At 46.1% G+C, this 24,856-nt stretch overlaps 1 long non-coding RNA gene across 3 annotated transcripts in view; it reads left to right on the top strand.

Moving 5' to 3' along the window:
* LOC138424400 (uncharacterized) overlaps positions 1 to 24,856 on the top strand; it is a 41,713-nt gene that overhangs the window by 2,384 nt on the left and 14,473 nt on the right. The window contains exons 2-3 of one of the 3 annotated variants that reach the window (XR_011250781.1): positions 10,622 to 10,748; positions 12,018 to 12,141. This is a non-coding gene — a long non-coding RNA (uncharacterized lncRNA). Of the gene's footprint in view, positions 1 to 4,584; positions 5,135 to 10,621; positions 10,749 to 12,017; positions 12,142 to 24,856 lie in introns of those variants that run through there. The other 2 variants (XR_011250782.1, XR_011250783.1) reach the window with 2 other exon arrangements.

The raw sequence follows: 24,856 nt of genomic DNA, 5'->3' as shown, positions 1-24,856 counted from the left end.
GAGTTTCAGCTTTGGCATCAGTCCTTCCGATGAACATCCAGTGATCTCCTTTAGGATGGACTGGTTGGATCTCCTTGCAGTCCAAGGGACTCTCAAGAGTCTTCTCCAACACCACAGTTCAAAAGCATCAATTCTTCGGCATTCAGGTTTCTTCACAGTCCAGTTCTCACATCCATACATGACCACTGGAAAAACCATAGCCTTGACTAGACGGACCTTAGTTGGCAAAGTAATGTCTCTGCTTTTCAATATGCTATCTAGGTTGGTCATAGTTGATTCCAAATGTCTATGGTGCTACTCTCAACATCTATTGGTTGAAATAACTGAACAAACATGGATTTCGTTCACATCTGTAGGAATACAGTCAGTTCTTGACTCAAAGTTTTCCTTGTTCTGCCCATGTCTGAGTATGACCATTTGGAGCTCACAAATAAATTTTAGTGAGTAGGCAAATTTGCAAAAACAGAATTCACAAGTAATAAAACTCCAGTGTGTTTCATAAGATATATTCCTAGAATCAGACTTGTTGGGTAAAAGAACATGTACATTGTAAGTACTGATAAATACTGTCAAATTTCCACCACCCTTCATGGAAAGATACATTAATTTACTTTTCCATCACTGGTATATGAATATGCTTGTCAACCCTAGATGAAATCATTGTTGTTGTGGATATGGATTAAAATTTTTTTTTTATGGCCAAAATCACGGGGGAACACAAAAATTGCAATTGACAAACTAGGAAGGAGGCGAGAGCTGGAAAACAAGGGGAACGAGTGTCCAAAGTCTCCTAGAAGCTTCCTGGAATCTTGGATTTCCTTCCAGGGTCTTCCACGCCTGGGTGCCTCCTGGACGCCCTCCAGGAGTACCATAGGGCTCAGTTTGAAAACCAGCACTCTAGGCCAAGGGATCCCCTGTACAAGAAGGCTGCGATTTACAAGACTGCTTCCTGTGGTGACCTTAGCCTGAGTGGATGCCAGCCCTCCTTCAGCAGGGCTTCCGCAGTGGAGGAGACAACAGCTTGGATACAGAGTTATGCAGCGAGAGTACTGGCCAGGTGGCACAGCTTCACACTTGCAGCTGGGACCTTCACTATCCGGGCCGTCCATGAAGGCAAACATGCCCTCCAGCTCTCCTCCTCCTGCGCAAAGTCAAAGAAGAAGCACATTCTTCAGGGTGCTGTCCCGGAGAAGAAGCCAGCAGGGCAGGGGCTGTCCATGGGGCTGCTGCAGGCCGTGGGAAAGGGACGGTTCTCCTGGACTGGCTCTCAGTCTCTGCTGGGTGAGGCTGAGGACGCTCTGGCTTGAAAGGGGAGCAGGACCCCCTCCCCAGGTCTGGAAGCCTGGCCAGAGAGCCAGGATGCGGGCCTCTACCACCACCGCCATGGTGAACTCCTGCTCTCCTGCGTCTTGTGTTCAGTCCCCAATCTTCTCCTGGGAGACTCTCAGGGCACCAATTTTGAGCTGTTGAATAGCTCCTGCTTGAGCAGTGACATTGCTCCAACAGATCAAAGATGACCCTCTTCTGGACAGCTGACCCTTGGCCTTTGCACCTGGAGCTCAGAGGCTTGGGGGGTGGAGAGGGCACCAGCCAGGGCTTGGGGCTGGCTCCCAGAGGGATGGAAGCCACTTGGTCAGCAGAACCACCTCGCCCTCCTCCCAGCTGCATCCGCCTGCACTGGGCTCCTGGCAACTGCTGCTCCGACCTCTCAGGGGTGCGCTATCCTTCTCCTGCTCGCCCTGCCCCTTCCCTGCCCCCGGCCCCTGTCCTCCTCCCTTCTCTCCCTCCCCCTTCTCCCCACCCCTCCTTGTTCGCCTCTTCTTCTCCACCCCCTACCTCTCCTTTTCCCTGTCCCCCTTCCCCGCCTTCTTCTTCTCCCCACCTCCTACAACTCTTCCCAGTCCTCTCTGCAGTGAGAAGTGGTGCTATGCTGCCAGGCACCCCAAATCCCTAACTTCCCTGCTTGCCTGGTGACTGGGGTGTGGTCAGCGCTGAATACGTGAAGGCTCGGCTGGTTGACTCAAAGGCTGGATGAAGGAATGAATACCTCACTTCAGGGTCTTTGCTTCCCTCCCATTTAGTTGTGGATTTTCTGGATTTCTCTGAAATCTAATCTTGACAGTAGTCCCTGGATGGATTCATTGGGTATTTCTACCTCGACCTTTCATGAGTCCAGACAGCAGTGGGAAAGCAGGGGCTGTGACAAGCAGTGACGGCTCAGGGGCCCAGGTCTGTCTCCACAGTGGCCAAGAGCTTCTAGCAGAAAGTGCAGCTACGTTTGCAAAGTAAAAATGACTGCCTTTATTATGCCATTTTTTCAATTCAGTACATTAAAAAGCATGTTTTAAACCAAAGACAACACTAATCAACACCAAAGAGATGTAAGCTTGCATTCACGTTTTCCACTAATCTTAATGAAGTGATTGGGTTGCTGGCACTGCCCAGCGTTGGAAGAAGAAAGGGCAGGTCTGTGCCCCTCAGTCTGCTGTGCATAGTGATGGTGACGGGGTCTTCTCATCTGCGGGCAAAATACTCGCTACTGAGCACCCACAGTTGACAAAGATAATGAATCTCTTTCCTATTTTATTCCCAGTTTTATTGATAGATTATTTTGTAGACGAATGCAATTCTAAATTAGCTATTCAACAGCACACAATGGAATTCATGAACAAATCTGGTTAAATGCTTTTCTTGATTGCACCGCATGTATAACATCTTTAAATAAAGGATTCTATTCTTAATTCACACCAACAATTAATGTTTGCACACAGCGTATTAATTATTTCAGTTTGCTGGGAGACGTCCCAGTTGTTCATTGATAGGGATGAAATAGCATTTTCTTGCATTACTAATCTGGAATTTCTGGGAAAAAGAAAAGAAAAGTGGTTTTTGTTTTTTTTTTTGCTAATTTGTGTTTTTAAATATCAAAATATTCTCTTACATTAATGATATAGTAAAGGTTAAAAAAAGCACATTCAAAATTATGTGAATTCTTATTGTTATTTTTATTCATCATCTAGAACATTCTAGAAGAAAATATCCTAAAATTTTGACTGTGGAAATTTCCAGACTATAGGCTTCCTAATGACATTTTATTTCATTTGCTTTCCTTTTATGGATCTTTCCTCTAGGGAACACAAATCATTTGTATAATGATATATAGCATCTATCTAATAAAAAATACTGTAAACTTTGAAGTATTATAAAGTGTCTAGGAGTTCTGATATTCAATAAAGCCTTACATAAATGGATTGTAAAAATCTATCCTATCACAGAATAGAATGCTAGCTATGACAAATGAATTTAGCTGTATTACAGATGTATAATGTAATCTCACTGAAAGGGAGGAAGGAGAAGCTGACCTAATAACTTCTAAAAATGGTTCTTTGTGCACTGTAAGACTGAAGACCGAATGCTACATAAACTCCTTATTCTAGCGGGTAAATCTGTTTCTTACAAGGCTGTGGGTTGAACACATAAGTAAACACAAATCAGAGAAAAAAGTTATGGACGTACAGGAGGGAAAGTTAGAATGTCCTCTGCGGTACTGGATCCGAGCAGGAGGTATAGACGTGAAGTTATGCTCATTTCCGCAGGCGGATGGTTAGAGACAGAAATAAACACACTATGTGTGCATACCTGGGCTATGAGATGCACGCGTCTCCTTGCTGACTGTCCACAGGGCCTAGGGGAAATGATGTCCAGCAGCAGTGACCACCACCAGCGTCTAGTCCTTGGTTTCTAAAGACCCTTCTCCAATAGAAAGAACCAGCACTGCTCAGAGAAAGGGTTGGGACATGGAAAATGAGTTTGGAGCATTGTATTGTTCCAGAAATTAAGAAGTGCTCTCCCAAAAAGGTATTGAGCATGTTAAAAACGACATGTTGTTGAATTTAAGGTTCTTGCTTTGTCAGGAAAGAATTTGGAGATGAGGTGGGTGGGTTTATTTAGAGAGAAATAAATAAAATCCACTCCACAGACACAGTGTGGGCCATCTCAGAAGGCAAGAGAGGGAGCCTCAAAACATGGTGTGGTTAGTTTTTATGGGCTGGGTAGTTTCATAGTCTTATGAGTGGGAGACTTATTCCAACTACTTTGGGGTAGGGGTAGAGATGTCCAGGAGTTGGGCCACCACTCACTTTTTGGCCTTTTATAGTTGGCCTCAGAACTGTCAAGGCACTGACAGGTGTGTCATTTAGCTAATGTATTACAACGAGTGTATAATGAGGCTCACGGTGTACTGGAAGTCAAACCTCCCACCACCTTGGACCTTGTTGGTTCTAATCAGTTTTTGTCATGTCCCATGGTCATATGACTCTTTGAAAGTTTGTGCCCTGCCCCTCACCCTCCTGTGAGAGTTCCCAATGGTCATGCTGAACAATTTGACCAAAAAAGTAAATAATAATATTGCCTGATAACCCAAGGCATAAACAAAATACCCCTGTGCATACCAATATAAGTGAATGATTGAATAAGTAAAGAAACGGGAGAGAAGGGACAGATTTTCTATGCAGAATTCCAGTTGATAAATATGGACTCTTAACTCCAGGAAATGGAATTTAATTCCTCTTCTCTTGAATGCAGGCTGGACTGGTGGAGATATGCGTCCTGTGAATTGAGCATGGAAAGGGAGCAAGACCCTCTGGAACTCCTGAATACAAAATCTATCTATGTCCTCCATTTCTTGATTACAGGAAATAGACGTCATTCAGCCTTCATGACTTTACCTGAGTTCCAAAGGGCAGGTTCAAATACTTGCTAGCGGGGAAGAGAAGGAGTGAGGAGACAAGGGAGGAACAGTCAAGACAAGCAGTAGTGCCGCCTTGGGACAGGCTTCCCCTAAAGCAGACATAGGACAATATCTTCGAGCCATTTTGCAGACACTGAAACCCCCACCAGGTGGGAGAAGTGAACTGTTTGTTGCCCACAAACATGTAGATCCCAGACCAGTTAGAACCAGAAGGTTGATGATGCTGGATTCAGAAGAATGTCTGTGAGCTGATCAGACCCTCTTTGAACCATTCCTATCAGACTCTTCTCCACCTGCCCCAGGTCAGAGCACATTGTTTTGAAGGCGTGAGACCATTCCAGCTCCCCTTGTCTGGCAAATCAATAAAGCTATTTGTTTCTGAAAGGGAATGTCTCTCAGTCCTGTTCGAATCTCTGTGACTCCATGAACTATACAGTCCAGGCCAGAATCCTGGAGTGGGTAACCTTTCCCTTCTCCAGGGGATCTTCCCAACCTAGGGATCAAACCGCATTGCAGGGGGATTCTTTACCAGCTGAGCCTCCAGGGAAGTCTGAGAGTCCTGCAGTGGGTAGCCTATCCCTTCTCCAGCAGATTTTTCCCACCCAGGAATTGAACCGGGGTCTCTTGCATTGCAGACAGATTTTTTACCGACTGAGCTATCAGGGACCACTTCACCCAAAACTCCATCACCTAAAACTTATTTCCGTCTTCTAGTTTAATCTGGTGTCAGGGTACAGAGGCCAGATTCAGCACCGATAGTAACACGAGGAGAGGACATTCAGCGCATAGCACCTTGACCACGTGATCAGGGTTAAGATCATCACTGTCAGGTGATGTGTGTACCAAACCCTCCCTAATACAAAGGGCACTTTCAGTTCAGTTCAGCCACTCAGTTATATCTGACTCTTTGTGAGCCCACGGACTGCAGCATGCCAGGCTTCCCTGTCCATCACCAACTCCCAGAGTTTACTCAAACTCGTGTCCATTGAGTCCATGATGCCATCCAGCCATCTCATCCTCTGTCGTCCCCTTCTCCTCTTGCCTTCAATCTTCCCCAGCATCAGGGTCTTTTCCAATGGGTCTGCTCTTTGCATCAGGTGGCCAAAGTATTGGAGTTTCAGCATCAGTTCTTCCAATGAATATACAGGACCGATTTTCTTTAGAATTGACTGGTTTGATTTCCATGCAGTCCAAGGGACTCTCAAGCATCTTCTCCAACACCACAGCTCGAAAGCACCAGTTCTTTGGCGCTCATGGGTAGCCGTGCTGCAGCATCTCTTGCCCACAGTAGTAGATATACTGGTCATCTGAATTAAGTTTGCCTGTTTGATTCCATGTTAGTTCACTGATTCCTAAAATGTTGATGCTCACTCTTGGCATCTCCTGTTTGATCACTTCCAATTTACTTTGATGCGTGGACCTAACATTCCAGGTTCTACGCAATATTTTTCTTTACTTCCATCAGCAGTCACATCTACAATTGGGTATTGTTTTTGCTTGGACTCCGTCTCCTCATTGTTTCTGGAGTTATTTATCCACTGGTCTCCAGTAGCATATCGGGCACCTACCGACCTGGGGAGTTCATCTTACAGTGTGTTATCTTTTTGCCTTTTCATACTGTTCATGGGGTTCTCAAGGCAAGAACACTGAGGTGGTTGGCCATTCCCTTCTCCAGTGGACCACGTTTTGTCAGACCTCTCCATCATGACCCATCTGTCTTGGGTGGCCCTACATGGCATGGCTCATAGTTTCATTGAGTTAGACAAGGCTGTGGTCCATGTGATGAGATTGGTTAGTTTTCTGAGATTGTGGTTTTCATTCTGTCTGCCCTCTGATGAGTTGGGATAAGAGGCTTATGGAAGCTTCCAAGCTTATGCTGGAAGCACAGTTTGGCCAGGAGGATGAGGATGAAGGGCAACCCTTTCTGGAACCAACAGATCCCAGCCTCCAGCTTGGACGAGGGTAGGGTGGCTGCTCCTTGCCCGCTTTGTCCAAGCATGAGCCATGGCCCCGCCCACAAGCCGCAACAGGGAGCCTGGGCAGTGGTTGCCCCTGGTGGGAGAGCTGCGGGGGCTGCACTTCACCGCTCTGATTCTCTCCCCTGCGTTCAGTCCCCCTGTCTCATTATGACTGACAGAGAAGCCCAAACTGAGGAATACTCTACAAAACACCTGAAAAGTCCTCTACAAGACTGTCAAAGTTATGAAAATCAAGTAAAGGTCAAAAATTGAGACTCTCACAAATTGAGACTTCAGGAGACAGGCTTAAAGTCCACCATTCAGAAAATGAAGATCATGGCATCTGGTCCCATCACTTCATGGCAAATAGATGGGGAAACAGTGGAAACAGTGTCAGACTTTATTTTTGGGGGCTCCAAAATCACTGCAGATGGTGACTGCAGCCGTGAAATTAAAAGACGCTTGCTCCTTGGAAGGAAAGTTATGACCAACCTAGATAACATATTGAAAAGCAGAGACGTTACTTTGCCAACAAAGGTCCATCTAGTCAAGGCTGTGGTTTTTCCAGTGGTCATGTGTGATGTGAAAGTTGGACTGTGAAGAAAGCTGAGCGCTGAAGAATTGATGCTTTTGAACTGTGGTGTTGGAGAAGACTCTTGAGAGTCCCTTGGGCTGCAAGGAGATCCAACCAGTCTATCCTAAAGGAGACCAGTCCTGGGTTTTCTTTGGAAGGACTGATGCTGAGGCTGAAACTCCAGTACTTTGGCCACCTCATGCGAAGAGTTGACTCATTGGAAAAGACCCTGATGCTGGGAGGGATTGGGGGCAGAAGGAAAAGGGGATGACCGAGGATGAGATGGCTGGATGGCATCACTGACTCGATGGACGTGAGTCTGGGTGAACTCTGGGGGTTGGTGATGGACAGGGAGGCCTGATGTGCTGCGGTTCATGGGGTCGCAAAGAGTCGGACGCGACTGAGAGACTGAACTGAACTGAACTGAGGAGACAGGATGACTAAATCCGACAGGGAATCCTGAATTGAATCTTGGACCAGAAATAGACTAAGTAGTGTAAAAACTGATAAAATTGGAATAAAGTTTGTAACTGAGTTAGTATTGTAACAATTCATTTTTTTAAATTTGGTAAACATATGGTGGTTATGCAGGATGTCTCCAGAAGATGGGTAAAGGATACACCAGGACTTTCTGTATTATTTCCCCCAATTTTCTGTACCTAAAATTACTCAAAATTTAAAAATTTATCCTAGTATTTCATAGAACTAGTATTTTAATTATTTCTACTTATTCAAAAAGTAGTCTGTTAATCATAGCCATCTTGTGGTTCAACATTTAGCAGCAATAGAATCAGATTGCCTGGATTTGAATCTCCATTATCATCTGTAACCTCAGACAAGCCATTTAACTTCCCCATGCCTCTGTTTCTTCATCTGTAGAATGGGAATAATAATATATGACAAAGATGATGTGAGGATTAAGTAAGAAGATACACAGAAACCATTTTTGTATTTGTTATGTAACAGTAATAGTAGGGATCTTCTAAAAAGTCCCAGAAATAAGCTGGAAAACTCAGTTCCCCTCTTTCTCAAATTCTTTTAGTCATGAGTCAGAAAATGGGCCCAAAAGTCAAAGATAGATAAAAAATTAGTGAAGTGAACTTGACTATAATGGTTACTCCCAGTGAGCATTTCAGAAGGGGAATTCTTAAATAAAGCAAGCATCCATTTCATTATTTTTTCTGCTTCATAATTTAAGCTAATTTTTCTCTTGAATGTTAACACAGTTTCCTATGTTGTCCATTTCTTATATTTCTTTGTTTGTTTGTTCTGAATTTTTTTTCTGGGCCAGAAGGGCCTAAATACCAGAAGATCATCTACGTGTAAGATGCCTTGCCCAGCTGAGTCTAAGGAATAGGACTTATTATGAATAAGCAATTATATTTTTCTAAGACCCCTAGTGTTGCAAAACTCTGCAGAGTTCCTGCAAGTACAAGTATTACCCTTAGATGCCTTTCCTTTGGGCCTCATTAGTCATGACCATTACTAAGCAGGGTTGAGATTTAATTTTTTAAAAAACCACATTTGCTGGTATCTGATTGAAATAAACACATCTGGAAAAATCCTGACTCATGTATCTCATTGGCAATGAAAGAAGAGAGGCTTTAATTTCCTTAATATAGAACAGTGGTCCTCCAATTTTAGCCTCCATCACCATCACCGGGAGGGCTGAGATAGCACAGAATACTGGGTCCACCCCAGAGCTAAACTTTAGGAGGTCTGGGAGGGACCAGAGAATTGCCTTTCGTTCTTTCACCTTTTTATTGAAGTATAGTAGATTTACAATGTTGTTTTAATTTCAGGTGTACAGCGAAGTGAACTGGCCATACATATACGTACATCCATTTTTTTTCAGGTTCTTTTCCCTTATAGATTATTACAGAATATTGAGTAGACGTCTCTGTGTTATATAGTAGGTCCTGTTAGTTATCTATTTCATATACAGCAGTGTGTATATGTTAATCCCAGTCTCCTAATTTATTATTCCCCCCACATTTCCTCTTTGGTACCATAAGCTTGATTTTGAGATCTCTGAGTCTGTTTCTGTTTTGTATCATTTTTTTTAAGATGCCACATATAAGTAATATCATATTTTTGTCTTTGTCTGACTTGCTTCACTTAATAGGGTCCTCTCTAGTTCATCTGTATTGCTGCAAATGGCATTACTTCATTTTTTTATGGCTGAGTAATATTTCAGTGTACTGAGTTGGCCAAAAAATTTATTTGGGGTTTTCTATAGCATCTTACAGAAACGCCCAAATTTACTTTTTGGCCCACCCGATATATGTGTACCGTGTCTTTCTGCACTCCCCTGGTGGAAATGTCTATTGTTTTCAGGTCTTGGCTACTGCGAACAATGCTGCAGTGTCAGAATTGTGTTTCTAATAAACTCCCAGGTGATGCTGATGCTCCTGGTCTGACCAGACTTTGGGAACCACGGGGTTAAAAGAACAAATGTGTTTTAGAACTCGTTTTGCCTAATGTGGGAATACGAAAGCAACTAAAACCAAGGGATGAAAAGCAGATGAATTCGGCCCCAAGGATGAACCCCTAGGTGGACTCTCTTGCCATTGTCTTGTCCTGTGTTCTGAATGGTGGCGCAGCTTTTTATTTCACTTGAAGGATTTCCATGTAAAAGATGTCCTTTGGCTCCTTACTGTGTGGGGTAGACTAGGTTTCTTCAAATCTTTTCTCTGTGAACAGAAATGCCTGGGGTGTGTCTCTAGTTCAGCTGTTTTCAAATTTCACTGTGCATGAGAATCACTAGGTGAGCTTATTTACAAAGCACATTTCTGAGCCCCACCCAGGAAACTGATTTGTTAGATAATAATAATAGCAAGTATTTATTATACGTTCACTATGGGCCAGAAACTATTATCAGCACTTTCCTTGTGTGGACTCAGTTAATCTGAGTTAATATGAGGAAGCCACGATTATTAATCCCCTTCTGCCAGCAAGGAAGCTGATGCTCAGAACGGTTAATAACTACTTCACCAGTTACTGGTGGGGCCTGCATGTGCTTGGATCCAGGCAGGTGACCCCCAAATCTCTTACCCACCATGACTACTGGCGCTCCTCTGAGGTGAGGCTCCTAATCTGAGTTCCCCGGAAGTAGACACTAAAGATGAACATGTAAACGATTTCATTAGCGTGACGGAGAAGCACAAACAAGAGGGAAAGCACATGAAGCGGGGAAGTGTGCCTTCACGAGCAAGGCAACCAGAGCTCGGTTCCCCCGGGGACCCTCTAAGGACCCTTGAAGAACATGCCTTAGAATTGCCCTATGGAAGACAGGTGAGACTGGGTATTCACTCCTACCCCTCTTCTTTATCGTTAAAGAGTCGACTTGCTGGGTGTGAATTTGCTGCCATTTAGATGTTCCTTTGAAGCCAGGAGAGCCCCAAGGCAGACTAATGGAGAGATAAACACAGAGAACCATGGATCGTAGCTGCAGGCAGACTCTGAGGTGGGTCAGAGGGACCTGGTGCAGAGCTAGGGTGCGTGTGCTCCATCTCTCAGGCGAGTCTGACACTTTGCAACCCCAGGGACTGTAGCCTGCCAGGCTCTTCTGTTCATGAAACTTCCCAGGCAAGAAATTGGAATGAACTGCCTTTTCCTCCGCCAGGGATCTTCCCGACCCAGGGACAGAGCCTGCATCTCCTGTGTCTCCTGCATTGGCAGGTGGATTCTTTACCACAGTGCCGCCTGAGAAGCCACAGAGCTAGGGTAGGAACCAGTATTTTACTATGCCATTGCAAGCAGTCCATGGAATACATTTTGAGAAACAATTATTTTTAAGATTTGAGAGTGACCTTGTGTTGCCCCAAGGTGGTGCCTCAGACCATGATAACATGGTCCTAAGTGATATGAATCTGGACCGTTTCCTTCTTCTTTTTTCATCCTCAGCCTTGGAAACCGTACCCTGAGAAGTGGGCCAAACCAGACCAGTAATTCATTATGACCTTGCAGTTGAGTGCTGCTCACTGTCCTAAAGTTTACTGACCAGCATTCTTGGCCTCCTTAATCAATAGAAATTGATTAGAGGACTTTCCTCATGGTCCAGTGGTTGAGAATCTGCCTGCCAATGCAGGGGACAGGGGTTCGATCCCTGGTGCGGGAAGAGACTCCATATACCATATACCAACTAACCCCGTGCACCTACTAAGCGTGTGTTCTAGAGCCCATGCTCTGCAATGCGAGAGGCCACCATAATGGGAATCCCATCCCCACAGCAAAGAGTGGCCCCCTCTCTCCACGTAGAGAAAGCCCGGGTGCAGTAACGAAGACCCAGTACAGTCAGAAATAAAGTAAATAAATATGTATATTTAAATAGAAATTGATCAGAGGCTAGACAAGAAATTCAGGCAAGGCTTTATATGGGCCCCTGCTGCAGCAAAGGGGAGTGATAACAAGGGACAGGTTCCCTTGCTCCCTCCCCAAGGGGAGGTGAGCTGATTCCTTACATGGGGCATGGGGTGAGGGTAAGGGTGGATCCAGGGGAGGCGATGGAGGAGTGGCTTACTGGTCTGCCCACCGCTTCAGTGCTGTTGAGTGCAGGCGACATGCAGAGTACCTGCCTTTGCTCACGGCCCCCTTCTTTTCCTCCCAGGTCTTCAGAAGTGGCATTTGGTGGTTTGGGGTCTTTCTGTATCTTGTTGTCCATAGTTTGGCCCAACTGTACATGCATGCAGCTATTTTTAGTCCTCCCTCGTGTCTTTGTATTTTGTTTGTCCAGGTGCAAGCACTGCGGCAAAGGTCCCGGGTGCCAGCCTGTCTGAGTGACACTGTACAGCCAGTGAGGGACGCTGGGTCTCACTGTCCACAGGGAGGTGACGGTGCTCTGGATACACAAGGACAGGGTAAGGGTTTTGTGTCCATATTCCTTTTTTGTCTGGGCTTTCCTGCTGGCTCAGACAGTAAAGATTCTGCCAGCAGTGGGGGAGACCGGGTTTGATCCCTGGGTTGGGAAGATCCCCTGGAGAAGACAATGGCTACCCACTCCTGTACTCTTGCCTGGAGAATCCCATGATGAGCTACAGTCCATGGGGTCACAAAGAGTCAGACACGACCGAGTGACGGACACTAGCACTATTCCCTTTTGGTCTACATTTTGAACTTCAATCTGTTAAAGTATTTGTCTCTGACATGCTCATCCCCCCTCCAGTAAAGTTAAACAGAACCTATGACCCAAATCATGGAGAGGAGAGGGAGAGGTGCTTCAGAGACATCTCCAAGGCAGGCAGGCATTCAACCCTACCGCCCATGGTGGTGACTTGAGTCCTGGAGAAACAGCACAACACACAGAGGGTGGTGAGGAAGAATAGGCGCTGAAAAGGGGACTCAGCAAAGCCTCCAATTCAGCAACTGCAAACTCAGAGGCCACTGTGGGCCGGGCGGCCACGATGGCTGGTTACACAAATGTGTGCAACGCAGATGTGAAAACACAATAGAGAGCGCTGGAGCCTGTGGCAAACTGGGAAACCCACACTCTTTACGATCTTCAAAAATAGTGGGCTGGCCAAAAGCGAAACAAAATACCTTGAGGTCATATTTGTCTGGGCTTCCCAGGTGGCGCTAGTGGTAAAGAACCCTTCTGCCAATGCAGGAGACGTGGATTCGATCCCTGGATGGGGAAGACCCCCTGAAGGAGGGTATGGCAACCCACTCCACTGTTCTTGCCTGGAGAATCCCATGGACAGAGGAGCCTGGCAGACTACAGTCCAGGGGGTCGCAAAGAGTCAGACACAACTGAAGTGTCTTAGCATGCACACGTGCGTATTTGTCTACAGAATACTAACGTGAATATACAAACTCGTCTGTTCCCCTTTAGCTGAGAGAAGACAGTTTCCTGAGGTCACTGGGAGACTTGTATTCAGCTGGCACATGCTGATAAGACTATGCTTGTTCTGACTGGTTGGGGCCTGGCTACACAAATCCTTAAATGTTTGACTACACCTCTGAGTTCACACAACTAGCAGACCAAAGAACTGAAAATATCTCCCTACCCTCTTGTGTCCTCTGCCTTTAAAAACTTATGTTTTTGCATGCAAAATATGGAAAAATAGATGCATTTGAAATTTTTGAAAAATGATAAGAAGGGTATGTGCTTAGTCTCTCAGTTATGAGTATAGATAAATGTATTTATCTGTGTAAAAGAAGATACTTTTCCAGATGAAAGGGATTTTAACCTGTATTACAAATTCTTTGGAAGGGCAACTCCATCAGCAGGATATCATGAACTATCTAAACACTTGTTCACCTTCCTTTTTAAAAAAATTTCTCTAATTTTTTAAAGATTTAAAAAACTGTGGACCATTTCTTAAAAAGTCTTTACAGAACTTGTTACAATGTTGCTTCTGTTTATATTTTTTGTTTTTTGGCCCCGAGGCATGTGGACTCTTAGCTCCCTGTCCAGGGAGCTAACCTGCAAGCCCTGCGTTGGAAGGCGAAGTCTCAACCACTGGACAGCCAGCAGACTGCCCAGCTTTCTTTTGTTGACAATTACGTTCTCAGCTGTCGTGTTGTTGTTTAGTTGATAAGGCATGTCCAACTCTTTGGGACCCCATGGACCCTGCCAGGCTACTTTGTTCATGGGATTCTTCAGGCAAGAATACTGGAGTGGGTTGCCATTTCCTTCTCCAGGGCATCTTTTCCACCCAGGAACTGAACCTGCATCTCCAGCACTGGCAGGCCGATTCCTTACCACTGAGCTACCTGGGAAGCCATTCTCAGCATGATACCAGGACATGTGTCCTCTTCACGCATACATGAAAACACAATGAAAAAATCTCTCTACTCTCATTTTTTTCATGTATGCTTGTAAATGAAAGTCTCACTGTGTTCCTCTCAAGGAGCTGTAATAAAAATGCCCCAGATTTGGCAATGATCAATGGTTAAACAAACCAACAGACTGTTTAAACCTATTAGGCTGGTTATTTAATTTAATTTAACCTATTTTATTTAATAGGTTTAACCTAAACCTAAATAGGCTGGTTAAATTGGTTTAAACAAACCAATACGACCCAGAAGTCAGCAGGAGGAGGCGAGGATGCTTTCTGGCTCGTTCACCTCTGTACCCCCAGAATCTAGAGTCCTACCTGTCACAGGACTCAGCATGTCACCACGGCTCTCACTTGGTAATCGGTGGTGGATGTCAACACCCCAGAAGACATAAACTCTGAAATATTTCAAAGTCCACATCTACTATCTGGAGACCCTGTACCTCTGACGGCTGAGTGACAAGAGAAGTAGAGAGAAAACAAGAAAGCACAAGGGAGTGTCTGGAGAGGTCTCGGTGAACAGCAGAGAGTGAAGGTAGCATTGGGAAGGGCAGAGGTTAGGGGTTGAGATGAGGGAGAATAGGGGAGATAGGCGCTTCGGATGAAAGTGGAGAGAGTGGGGGAGCAGGACAGGGCGGGGGTTTTCTCAGATGGCAGGTGGCACAGGCAGGGGAGCGGGGAGGACGAGACTAAGAGTTGAGAGGAGTCACTGGAAGGGTCTAGAAAGCCCTTCGACAGCAGTCCACCGTACTTCTGCACTTGGCTCATCCATGGTGCTCTGTACATGGAGAATGCAGAGCCTCAGCTAGGTGATGCACAATTACACTTAAAAAAGCCCAATAGGGAGATACGACACTATACCCCAAAATAGCCAGAGAGACAGACATCTGTACAGAGGGTTGGCCTTTGGGACCAAGGGGCCGCTGCCCTGGGCAGGAGGGGAGCTCACCCTGACCTTCAGCACCGTGTGATGGAGTTCTCCCCATCTCCCTACAGAGATGCACTGTGGAAGACCTGCGCCCAGGCACACAGGATCCTGAGCGACTGTGCGCAGTGTCCCTCTTTGCAGTAAACATGCGCCCAGAGCACGCGTGCTTAGTCGCTCAGTCGTGTCCGCCCATTTACGACCCCATGGTCTGTAGCCTGCCAGGCTCCTCTGTCCATGGGATTCCTGGCAAGAATACTGGAGCGGGTTGCCATTCCCTTCTCTAGGGGCTCTTCCGGACCCATGGATTGAACCTGGGTCTCCTTCCTGTGTTGAAGGCAGATTGTTTACCATCTGAGCCATCAGGGAGCCCCCAAACCCTAGAAGTTAGATTAGACATTACCTTTATTAAAAAAAATACTTTATCATAAAGTATACTATGAAGTTTCGTATCTGGTTAATTAGGCAAAGGAAAGCAGGACCTTATGGAAGACTGGAGAAACTTGTGATCCCATATGGCTCCTGGAAGATTTGCTGAGCCAAGTTGGAAAAGGTTAATGTCTAACCAGGGTTTAATTTATGATCTGAGTGTACAAACCGCTTTCAAGACCAGGTGGCTGACTAATGAATTTATTAGGGAGATTAATGCTTATTATCTGCTATTTCAAGCTGTGCCAGTGTGTGCTCACTTGATAGTCATACTTGGAACACGCTGGAACCTTCTGAGGTTCACCTGAGCACTGGGCATGCTTCCCAAGCCCAAGGCTCTCCACAGTGTGAAGCAGGGGGTAGAAAGGAGTCACCCCCTCTCCTCACTTGCTTCTGTGCCCTGTGGTCCATCTCCAGGGACTGAGCGCAGGAGATGAGCGCATGCTCCCTGCCCAAGCCTAGCCTCAAGGACAAAGAGATGTGCCTGCTGCAAGACACGCTCTCCCAGCCAAATGGCCACCTCCCTTATGGACAACCGACAGATTTCCTTCCACTGCCACTCACCCTCAGCCCTCTTAGCCCCATCTAATACACACGAGCAAGCGGACCACACTGTAATCCTGACAGAGACAGACTCATCAAGGCAGAAACTGTGAGGCAGGGTCAATTACCTGATTCACCCTCGCCGAGTGCCAGAGTCTTGTCTGCAACTGTCCATCCAGGTCTTGCTTTTCCTTCAACTCAAAGTCACAGGAAAACAGCCAGAGGCTTTGTAAAGAAAGACTGAATCTGTGTGATGGAGTGAAAACCATACGCATTTAGTCATCATGGTTTACTTGGACCATGCGGCTCTGCGGGCCCAGTTACTTACTCTTATTAGCAAAAAACACAGTATCTCTGCCCAAGACCAACTCAAAACTCATCACTTCATGCATTGACTAGGAGCATCAGGGGCCTCCTTAAACCAAAAGGAGAGAGAGAGCTGAAAATAACCACCTCTGTCTCAAACCATGGTCACTTTAAGTGTGGTGTACTCTCAAATCTGACCTCCCACAGGCTGTGGACTCTTGCCCATTATTTCAGTGTGACCCTTACTGGTGAAATGACACCTGGGTTGGCAGAGCCCCAACTCTGGATGGATCTGAGGTTACAACTCTATCCTTTTTTTTGGCTATAGCTTCTTTTCTTAAAATTAATTAATTATTATTTTTTCTATTTTTATTTGATATTGGAGCATACCTGGGGCTTCTCAGGTGGTGCTAGTGGTAAAGAACCCGCCTGCCAATGCAGGAGGCATAAGAGACGCAGGTTCATTCCCTGACTTGGGAAGATACTCTGGAGGAGGAAAGGGCAACCCACTCCAGTGTTCTTGCCTGGAGAATCCCATGGACAGAGGAGCCTGGTGGACTACAGTCCAGAGGGTCAAGAAGAGTCAGACAGGACTGAAGCAACTTAGCCCATGGGCACATATCGTTGATGAACAGTGCTATTTTAGTTTCAGATGTCCCGAAAGGTGATTCAGTTGTACCTGAATCTATTTTTTTCCATAAACTCTTTTAATTAACCGATGTGTGCATCCCTCACGTCCCACTGGTGTTTCTCTGCCCCGCGCGTGTTGGCGGGGGAGGCTGCGGGGGTGGGGTCGGCCTTAGCTCTGTTCCAGGCGAGGGCAGCCCTCCCTTCCTCTCCCCGCTGTGAACACGGCTCCCCAGCCCCTCCCTCCCTGCTCACTGGCCTCTTCTTAGAGGCTCTTTCCTACAGCAGCTGGCAGCAGATCCATCTCAATCTAAGAGAGATGCTCAAAGTGTGGAGCCTCAAAAGGGCTTCAGGGCTGTCACAACAGCAGTTTTTTCTGTTGCCGTGAGCCTTTCCTGCCTCTCCCTCTGAAAACAGCTCTGGAAGGGGTGCAGGTGCAGAACAGCGGACACCTCCCACTTTCCTTTGCCCCCGGGGGCTCTTCCTGGAAAGTTAAATGCTGGCCATCTCCACCGCCCCGCACCCATTCCCTTCCGGACTAATACGTATAGAAGACAGTCTCTCCTGCACTTGGCACCCCATCATGGGCGATCTAGCAATTTCTGATTCCTTCTGCTCAAGAACTGTTGTTGGGGGGTGGGAATGGACAAGGTATCTCAGACAAGGGAGTCGCCCTGTTCTGCTCTGGTCTGGAGTTTTCCTCTGTGAGGTCCTGCTGATTGTCTCCCCTGCAATATCGCAGCTCCCAGGGCTGCTGATACACTTGAAGTTCACATTTTATTCTTTGTGCTTGTTTTCTTCACAGGTGGGAACCTGCAGATGTGCTTTAAAACTTTGAGCTACTGTTAAACACATTTCAGGCAGATTTGCCCTCCGTTTGTGAGGTGGAACTGCTTTTCTCTCTACCCCGGGCAGGCAAGGGTCAACATTATGGACTACAGGTCTGAGCTCCTCCCAACTTCATATGTTAAAACCCTCCCTCCATATAAAATATTAAGAGGTGGGGCATTTGGAACATGATTAGGACTAGCTGAGGTCAAGAGGATTCCCAGGTGGTGTTAGTGGTAAAGAATCTGTCTGCTGATGCAGGAGACACAGGAGACACGAGTTCAATCCCTAGATCCGGAATATCCCCTGGAGGAGGACATGGCAACCCACTCCAGTACTCTTGCCTGAAGAATACCCTGGACGGAGGAGCCTGGGGGGTCTTCAGTCCAGAGGGTCGCCCAGAATCGGACATGACTGAAGCAACTTAGCATGCATGCAGCTGAGGTCACGAGCCTGGAGCCCTCACGAATGGGATTCGTGTCCTTATAGGAGTCCTGAGGAGCTTGCTTCTCTCTGCCCTCCACCAAGTGAGGATACAATGAGAAGCCGGTCATCTGCAACCCTGAGATCGCTCTTGCCAGAACAAGGCCTTGCTGGCAACCTGACCTCAGACTTCCAGCTCCAGTAACATGAGACATAAATAAACAAAGCTCGTGGTACATTGTTATACCGGAGCAAACAGACTATGAAAGTCAGCAATCTCTTTCAGTCACCATATATGCTATGGGTGTCGGGGAGGGTGGGAGATACCTTTATTCTGCTGCTTGTGACATGAAGAATTATTTCCTGATTGAAGTCTGAGCTGCAGTCAGGTTCTCCCCCAGAAAGGCAGACACAGTGATATCATGACGCTTTTCCTGCCCACCACCACCGAACACAGCTGGCTCCTCCAGTTCAAGGCACATTTTTGTTGGCATATCTTATGCACTATGTCAAGGTGGTTTTGCAAACTTATTTTAGTTCTCGTCACTGGCAACTTGGTTGCTAGTCTAAATCTAGGAGATGAAGAAGGTCACTCGTTCAGTTGACCCAAGAGCCCAGACAGTCACCAGGGTTTTGGGTTATGTTTCAACACATGCATGGGGTTTGCATACTGAAGATGCAAGAATATTCTTCAAGTTCAAAAAGAAGTTTGTGCATTCCTGTTTTCCTTGAATATAAATCTCGGTTTATCTTTTGCTCTCTCAGTATTTTTTTTTTTTAAGTTTATTTGACTGTGCCTAATCTTAGTTGCAGCATGTGGGATCTTTTAGCCGTGGCATGTGGGATCTAGTTCCCTGACCAGTGATCGAACCCTGGGCCCCTGCACTGGGAGCAAGGAGTCTTAGCCACTGGACCACCAGGGAAGTCTCTGCTATCTCACTCCTAATAAAGGCACGGGCCCAGATAAATATTTCTCTCCTTCAAGAAAGATAACATAGCAAGTACAATATCAATAAATGAAACCAGGCATTGAATAAGGTCTTTCCTGGTGACTTGCCCCCATCCAGGAGCCCACCCAGAGTCACCTCACTGGAACAAGAGATATTGCTGTCACCCAGGAAAATCCAAGGGGTTTAGGAGCCCTGTGTCAGAGACAAGGTCGAAGACCAAATACTGGAAAAAATACTCCTAGTGTTCTTATCAGTTAGGAAATTGCAAGAGTTTTAGGGGCTCTGTGCCAGGAATTGGGGGCAGAGACTAATCTCTCTCTATTTTTTTTCTCCTGTCTCACAAATGCTCAGCCTTGTCCTCAGGGATATGGAATGATGAGAACGGTGGCACCCTGGGCATGGGGTGGTCGCTAGCCGGTTCCAGCTGATTTTTATCATACAAGGAATGTGAAGTGTCTCTATTTTTAAACTTTGGCTCAGTTTTTGTAGAAACATTGTGTAGTCCAAGCTAAACATGTTTATGGGCCAGATCTAGCCTTTGGGCTACCAGTTTGGAGCCTGTGATGGGAAATGATAGCATCTGAGAAGCAGAGAGGTGCCCGGTGTTATAAAGAAAGCAGCAGGCCCCTAGGCTCACTCTGAAATCGCTACAGGAGAGACTGGCTGGAGCCACTCAGCATCTCAAGCACTGATATTCCCTTGAGTTATTGTTTTTCCTTGAGAATAAACCACACATTAGGAAGAACAATATGTCCACCTTTCATCATCCTCTAGCTTTAGCAGACAGAAAAGAACGGCATTCTCTCCATTGGTCCAGAGAGAAAAAGATTCAGAGAACATTGTTTTTCTCGGTTTGAATGAGAAATTCCGATGTGGAAGTAGCTAGGTGATAAGGTGGAGAAGGCAATGGCACCCCACTCCAGTACTCTTGCCTGGAAAATCCCATGGATGGAGGAGCCTGGTGGGTTGCAGTCCATGGGGTTGCTAACTGGGCAACTTCACTTTCACTTTTCACTTTCATGCATTGGAGAAGGAAATGGCAACCCACTCCAGTGTTCTTGCCTGGAGAAACCCAGGGACGGGGGAGCCTGGTGGGCTGCCGTCTATGGGGTCGCAGAGTCGAATACGACTGAAGCAACTTAGCAGCAGCAGCAGCAGGTGATGAGGAGAGGCTGAGACAGGTCACTGGTGCCGTTTTCACCTGCACATGGGACAGAAAGGCCGAGCACGCTAGTTTCTGTACAATGAGGGAACACAGTGGGGTGGAAATGGAAAGAGGTGCTCAGTTCTAGGGATGCTTGAAAATATCCTCCCAGGTAGTATTGTTTTGGGCGAGACAACAGTGAGTGGTCTTGAGGACCTGCCCAAGAACTGACCCAGGAATCCTCGCTGCTTCTCCACCAGAGGCAAAGTAGGCAAAGCTGCCCTGGCTGGCACTCCCGTTGTAACAAGAATGTTTTAAGGAGGCAAAAACAGGTGCCAAGTTTATTATTAGAGATTCAGCGCAACATGTGGGAGAGCACACAGAGAAACAGCAAGACTGAAGCAAGACAGAAACACACACCCAGGAAGGAGCGCAGGCGCTCTCAACCAGAGGTGCTTTAAACCACGGACGTAGGGCAGCTCTTCCAGGTCTGTGTTTCCTCTTGCTCCTTTCCCACACCTGACCTGTCTTAGCGCCCTCCTCATATGCGTGCACATCTTTTTGCTAAGATGGATTCCATGGCCAAGCCTAATGGGAGGGTGACGTTACTCCCTAGTACGGGGTGACACTCCCTCCCTTTCTGACCCCCAAGGAGCCTTCCTGCACACATGGAGTTGGGGAGGTTTCCTTGACCTCAGGAGTGATAGATGTGGTTGTTTTATCTGTTTGCTCCTTCTCAGAGCTCAGCTCCTGCCACTCACTTGGTCTTTGGTGGGTCGGAGAAAACAAAGCTCCAATATACTCCACTTGACAAATCCCAGCTGCTCAGGGCAGGCTCCCATCTATCTCCCACCTCAGTATTGAGTAGCCAGAGAGTGGATGAGTCATTGAAACCGTCAGCCATTGGACACAGGCCTGACACGTGAGCCCCGGGAGGGTGCTGTTTCCTTTTACTAATGGAAAGGCAGCGGTCTTTCTCATTCTCCACCCTTTCATTTAACAAAGGACCCGGAGTCAGTCAGTGCAGTATTCCTGGGTGATACATGAGGCACCCACAGAGGCTGTTCTATTCCTTCCATAGCTCTGGATTCCAGACCATTCTTACTGGTTCCCTAAACTAGATGACACCTTCTTTATGGCAGAAAGTGAAGAGGAACTAAAAAGCCTCTTGATGAAAGTGAAAGTGGAGAGTGAAAAAGTTGGCTTAAAGCTCAACATTCAGAAAACGAAGATCATGGCATCCGGTCCCATCACTGCATGGGAAATAGATGGGGAAACAGTGGAAACTGTGGCTGACTTTATTTTGGGGGGACTAATCTCTGGGAGATTTCATTAAAATACACACCATGGTGCCAATCTTTTGGTTCAGGGGCTGCAGTTTGAGTGAGGAGGTGTGAGCCTCTGATTTCCTGCCTCCTTCCTCCCCCGTCTCAATACTAACCTCAGCATTGGCCCCGCAAGTCATTCTTTCCTCCTTCCAGCCCTTCCAGCATCCACCAGCAGATAAGTCAGCTGTTTCAGTAAGGGATCAGTCATTTCCCTTCGAGGGAAGGACACCTGGAGCCCTTGAACAGCTGAGTCTTGATTGGTTGACTCTTCTGAAAAAACCCTGGAAGTAAATCTGGCAGCTGTCACCTACACCCCATTCTCTGTACAGTCTTGGTCTTGCCGTGATCTCTGCTGTCAATGCCGGGTGTGTGGGTGTGCTCAGTGGTGTCCAACCCTTCGCCACCCCATGGACTGTAGCCATGGGATTTCCCAGGCAAGAATACCAGAGTGGGATGCCGTTTCCTACTCCAGGGGTCCCCCACCCAGGGATCAAACTTGCATCTCCTATGTCTCTTGCATTGGCAGGTGAATTCTTTACCATTGAGCCACCTGGGAAGTCTCTCCTGCCACTTTAAAACCTTCCTCTAAGATTGGCCCAAAGTCCTTTTTTCTTAGTTCTACTCAGCACAAAAAGGAAGTAGTGGTAAAGATTCTAAAGAATATTATGGTCATCAGAGTCAAGGATTCTATCGGAGTAAGACACACACACCAACCCCAAAGCCTGTAAAATCTTCCCAGAATATGATCTAATTTTCCAGTTCTGACTTCTATTATGATGAACCCCATCTCATTTCTGTGAGCTTCCCCAGTGGCTCAGCAGTAAAGAATCTGCCTGCAATGCAGGAGCCACAGGAGACGCAGGTACACTCCCTGGGTCAGGAAGATTCTCCAGGGGAGGGCATGGGAACCCACTTCAGTATTCTTGCCTGGAGAATCCCATGGAGAGAGGAGCCTGATGGGCTACGGTCCACAAGGTCTCAAAGAGCTGGACACTACTGAAGCGACTTAGCACACTCGCACACATCTCGTCTCTAGTGTTCTGGGCAACAGTTTCCCCAACAACTAGACCCAGATATTAGCGTTCCAGAGATACTCTACTCTCCCACTAAATTCTGCCTTCCAGCTGGGTGTATTTCATGGCCCCGTCAAATGGCAGACACAAAGCATTTCATCCTTTCTCAGACAGTTTTGTCCGTATGGAAGCATTCTGTGATCCAGATGAGACCTATCTCCCTGTATATGGAAAATGGTTTTGTCCACATACATAGGATGGCTGTAACAGCCCCTTAACACTAAAATCTCTGGTACTTACATGAAACACAAATTATCCAACAGTAATCAGTAATCAGTAATCTTTTAAAAGAGTAAGAAAAAATGACTATAATAATTTGAGTATAACAATAATTGCAACCTGGATTATATTCTTCTTTATGCTGATGTAGTCATAAAATACAATTTTAATATTTTTTATGAAGAAAGGGACCCATGACGGCAAAAGCCTGAGGACCCATGTAAGTCACGATGCCACCCTGACTGTGACAAGAAGAGTGGGCCTTACATAGCAGGGGAAAGAGAGGGTGGGACAGCTTGGCAGAGTAGCGTTGACATTTACCATGTGTAAAACAGAGAGCGAGTGGGCAGCTGCTGTGCAGCGCAGGGCGCTCAGCTTGGTGCTCTGTGATGACCTAGAGGGGTGGGACCAGGGGGTGGGAGGCAGGCTCAAGAGGGAGGGGACATGTGTATACATACAGCTGATTCACGTTATTACACAGCAGAAAGTAGTGCAACATTGTAAAACAATTATACTCCAATTAAAAAAGAAGAAAAGAGTGGGCTTTAGAATTTATCCAAAGCCTTCTGGCTTCCTGCCAAGGTCTTCCACAGCCTGGCCTCAGTCTGCAAGGACAGCCCATTCCTGAGTTTCCTCTGCTTGAGTCCTCAATACTAGCCATGTTGGTCCTTTACCACTATTATGTGGGCAAGAGGCCCCAGGTCAAGTTTTATTAATGTCTTTATTCATCTCCCCCGCTTCCCGCCGCGCCCCAAGATGTGGAAAGTTCTCCACCCTATTAATACAGAACCTACTCATTTTAGCCCCACCTTCTATCAGGAGGCCTTCCCCGACTGCAACTGCCCCTGAGGATCTATATTCTAACCTACAGCATATATCACTTATCAATATTGTGCATGCAGGAATACAAAAAACCCCAGATGGAAAGCAATTACTCACTTTTCCAATGAGAGACTGCCCCCACTGGAAGAGAGTGATGTAGATGAAACAGTCAAACATCTGCTTAACATGTTTAATTTATTCATTTAAGCACACATAGATTTTTTAAATAGTTTTTTTATATATAAAATATAGATTTAGAAATACTCTTTGGTTTTAGCTCACATTTCATGAGAGTTTTATTCAGACTCTCATCACAAACTAAGTTCTTAGTCATCACTAGGGTGCATTTTGAGTCACCAATTGCAGCTTCCAGATGACATCATCTTTCCTTCCAGTTAAACTCTTTACTTCCAAATAAATTTTTCTTGAAATTTTTTATGGGGCTCTTGCTAGAAAATTGATTCCAAGCTACAAGTAGCTATTCACATGACAGTAGACTGCTTGCTTACATTTGTGAACTCCCCAGTGTAATCACTGAGTTGCTTTTTAAAAGTGATCGTGTTTTAAACTAGCTTCTTTATAGTGATAGGCAATATTTGCATAATTACTGTATTTTGTTGTATCTCTGCACCCTTTTAAAAACAGGCTGATCACTTGATATCTATAAATCTCAAGCTAGTAATGATTGAAGTGGTTTCAGGTAAACATACTGTTTCCCTTTAATGCTTTGTTGCTCAAAATAAAATCACTGAGCCAGAGTCCCATGAAAGAAATGTATAATGGCTATAGTTCTGAACTACATTTCAGAAAAGGCCACTCACCCCGTTTCTGAAATATAATTTAAGGGATGAAATTTGCTCTGTGTTAAAGTCTAAATGCATGTCCTGACAACCATTTGGCATGAGCTGTTCATTTTTTCAGATGTATTTTAAGGCTTCCCAGGTGGCTCAGTGGTGAAGAATCCATCAGCTAATGTGGAGATGCAGGAGATGCAGGTTCGATCCCTGGATTGGGAAGATCCCCCTGGAGAAGGGCATGGGAACCCACTTCAGTATTTTTGCCCGGAAAATCCCATGGAGAGAGGAGCCTGGTGGGCCACAGTCCATAGGGTCTCAAAGAGCTGGACACGACTGAAGCACTGAGCACGGACAGACATTCATTGTTTCAGGTGTGTCTGT

The sequence above is a fragment of the Ovis canadensis genome, chromosome 19 (assembly GCF_042477335.2).
Source record: "Ovis canadensis isolate MfBH-ARS-UI-01 breed Bighorn chromosome 19, ARS-UI_OviCan_v2, whole genome shotgun sequence".
NCBI lineage: Eukaryota > Metazoa > Chordata > Mammalia > Artiodactyla > Bovidae > Ovis > Ovis canadensis.
This window is presented reverse-complemented; position numbering and strand designations above follow the sequence as displayed.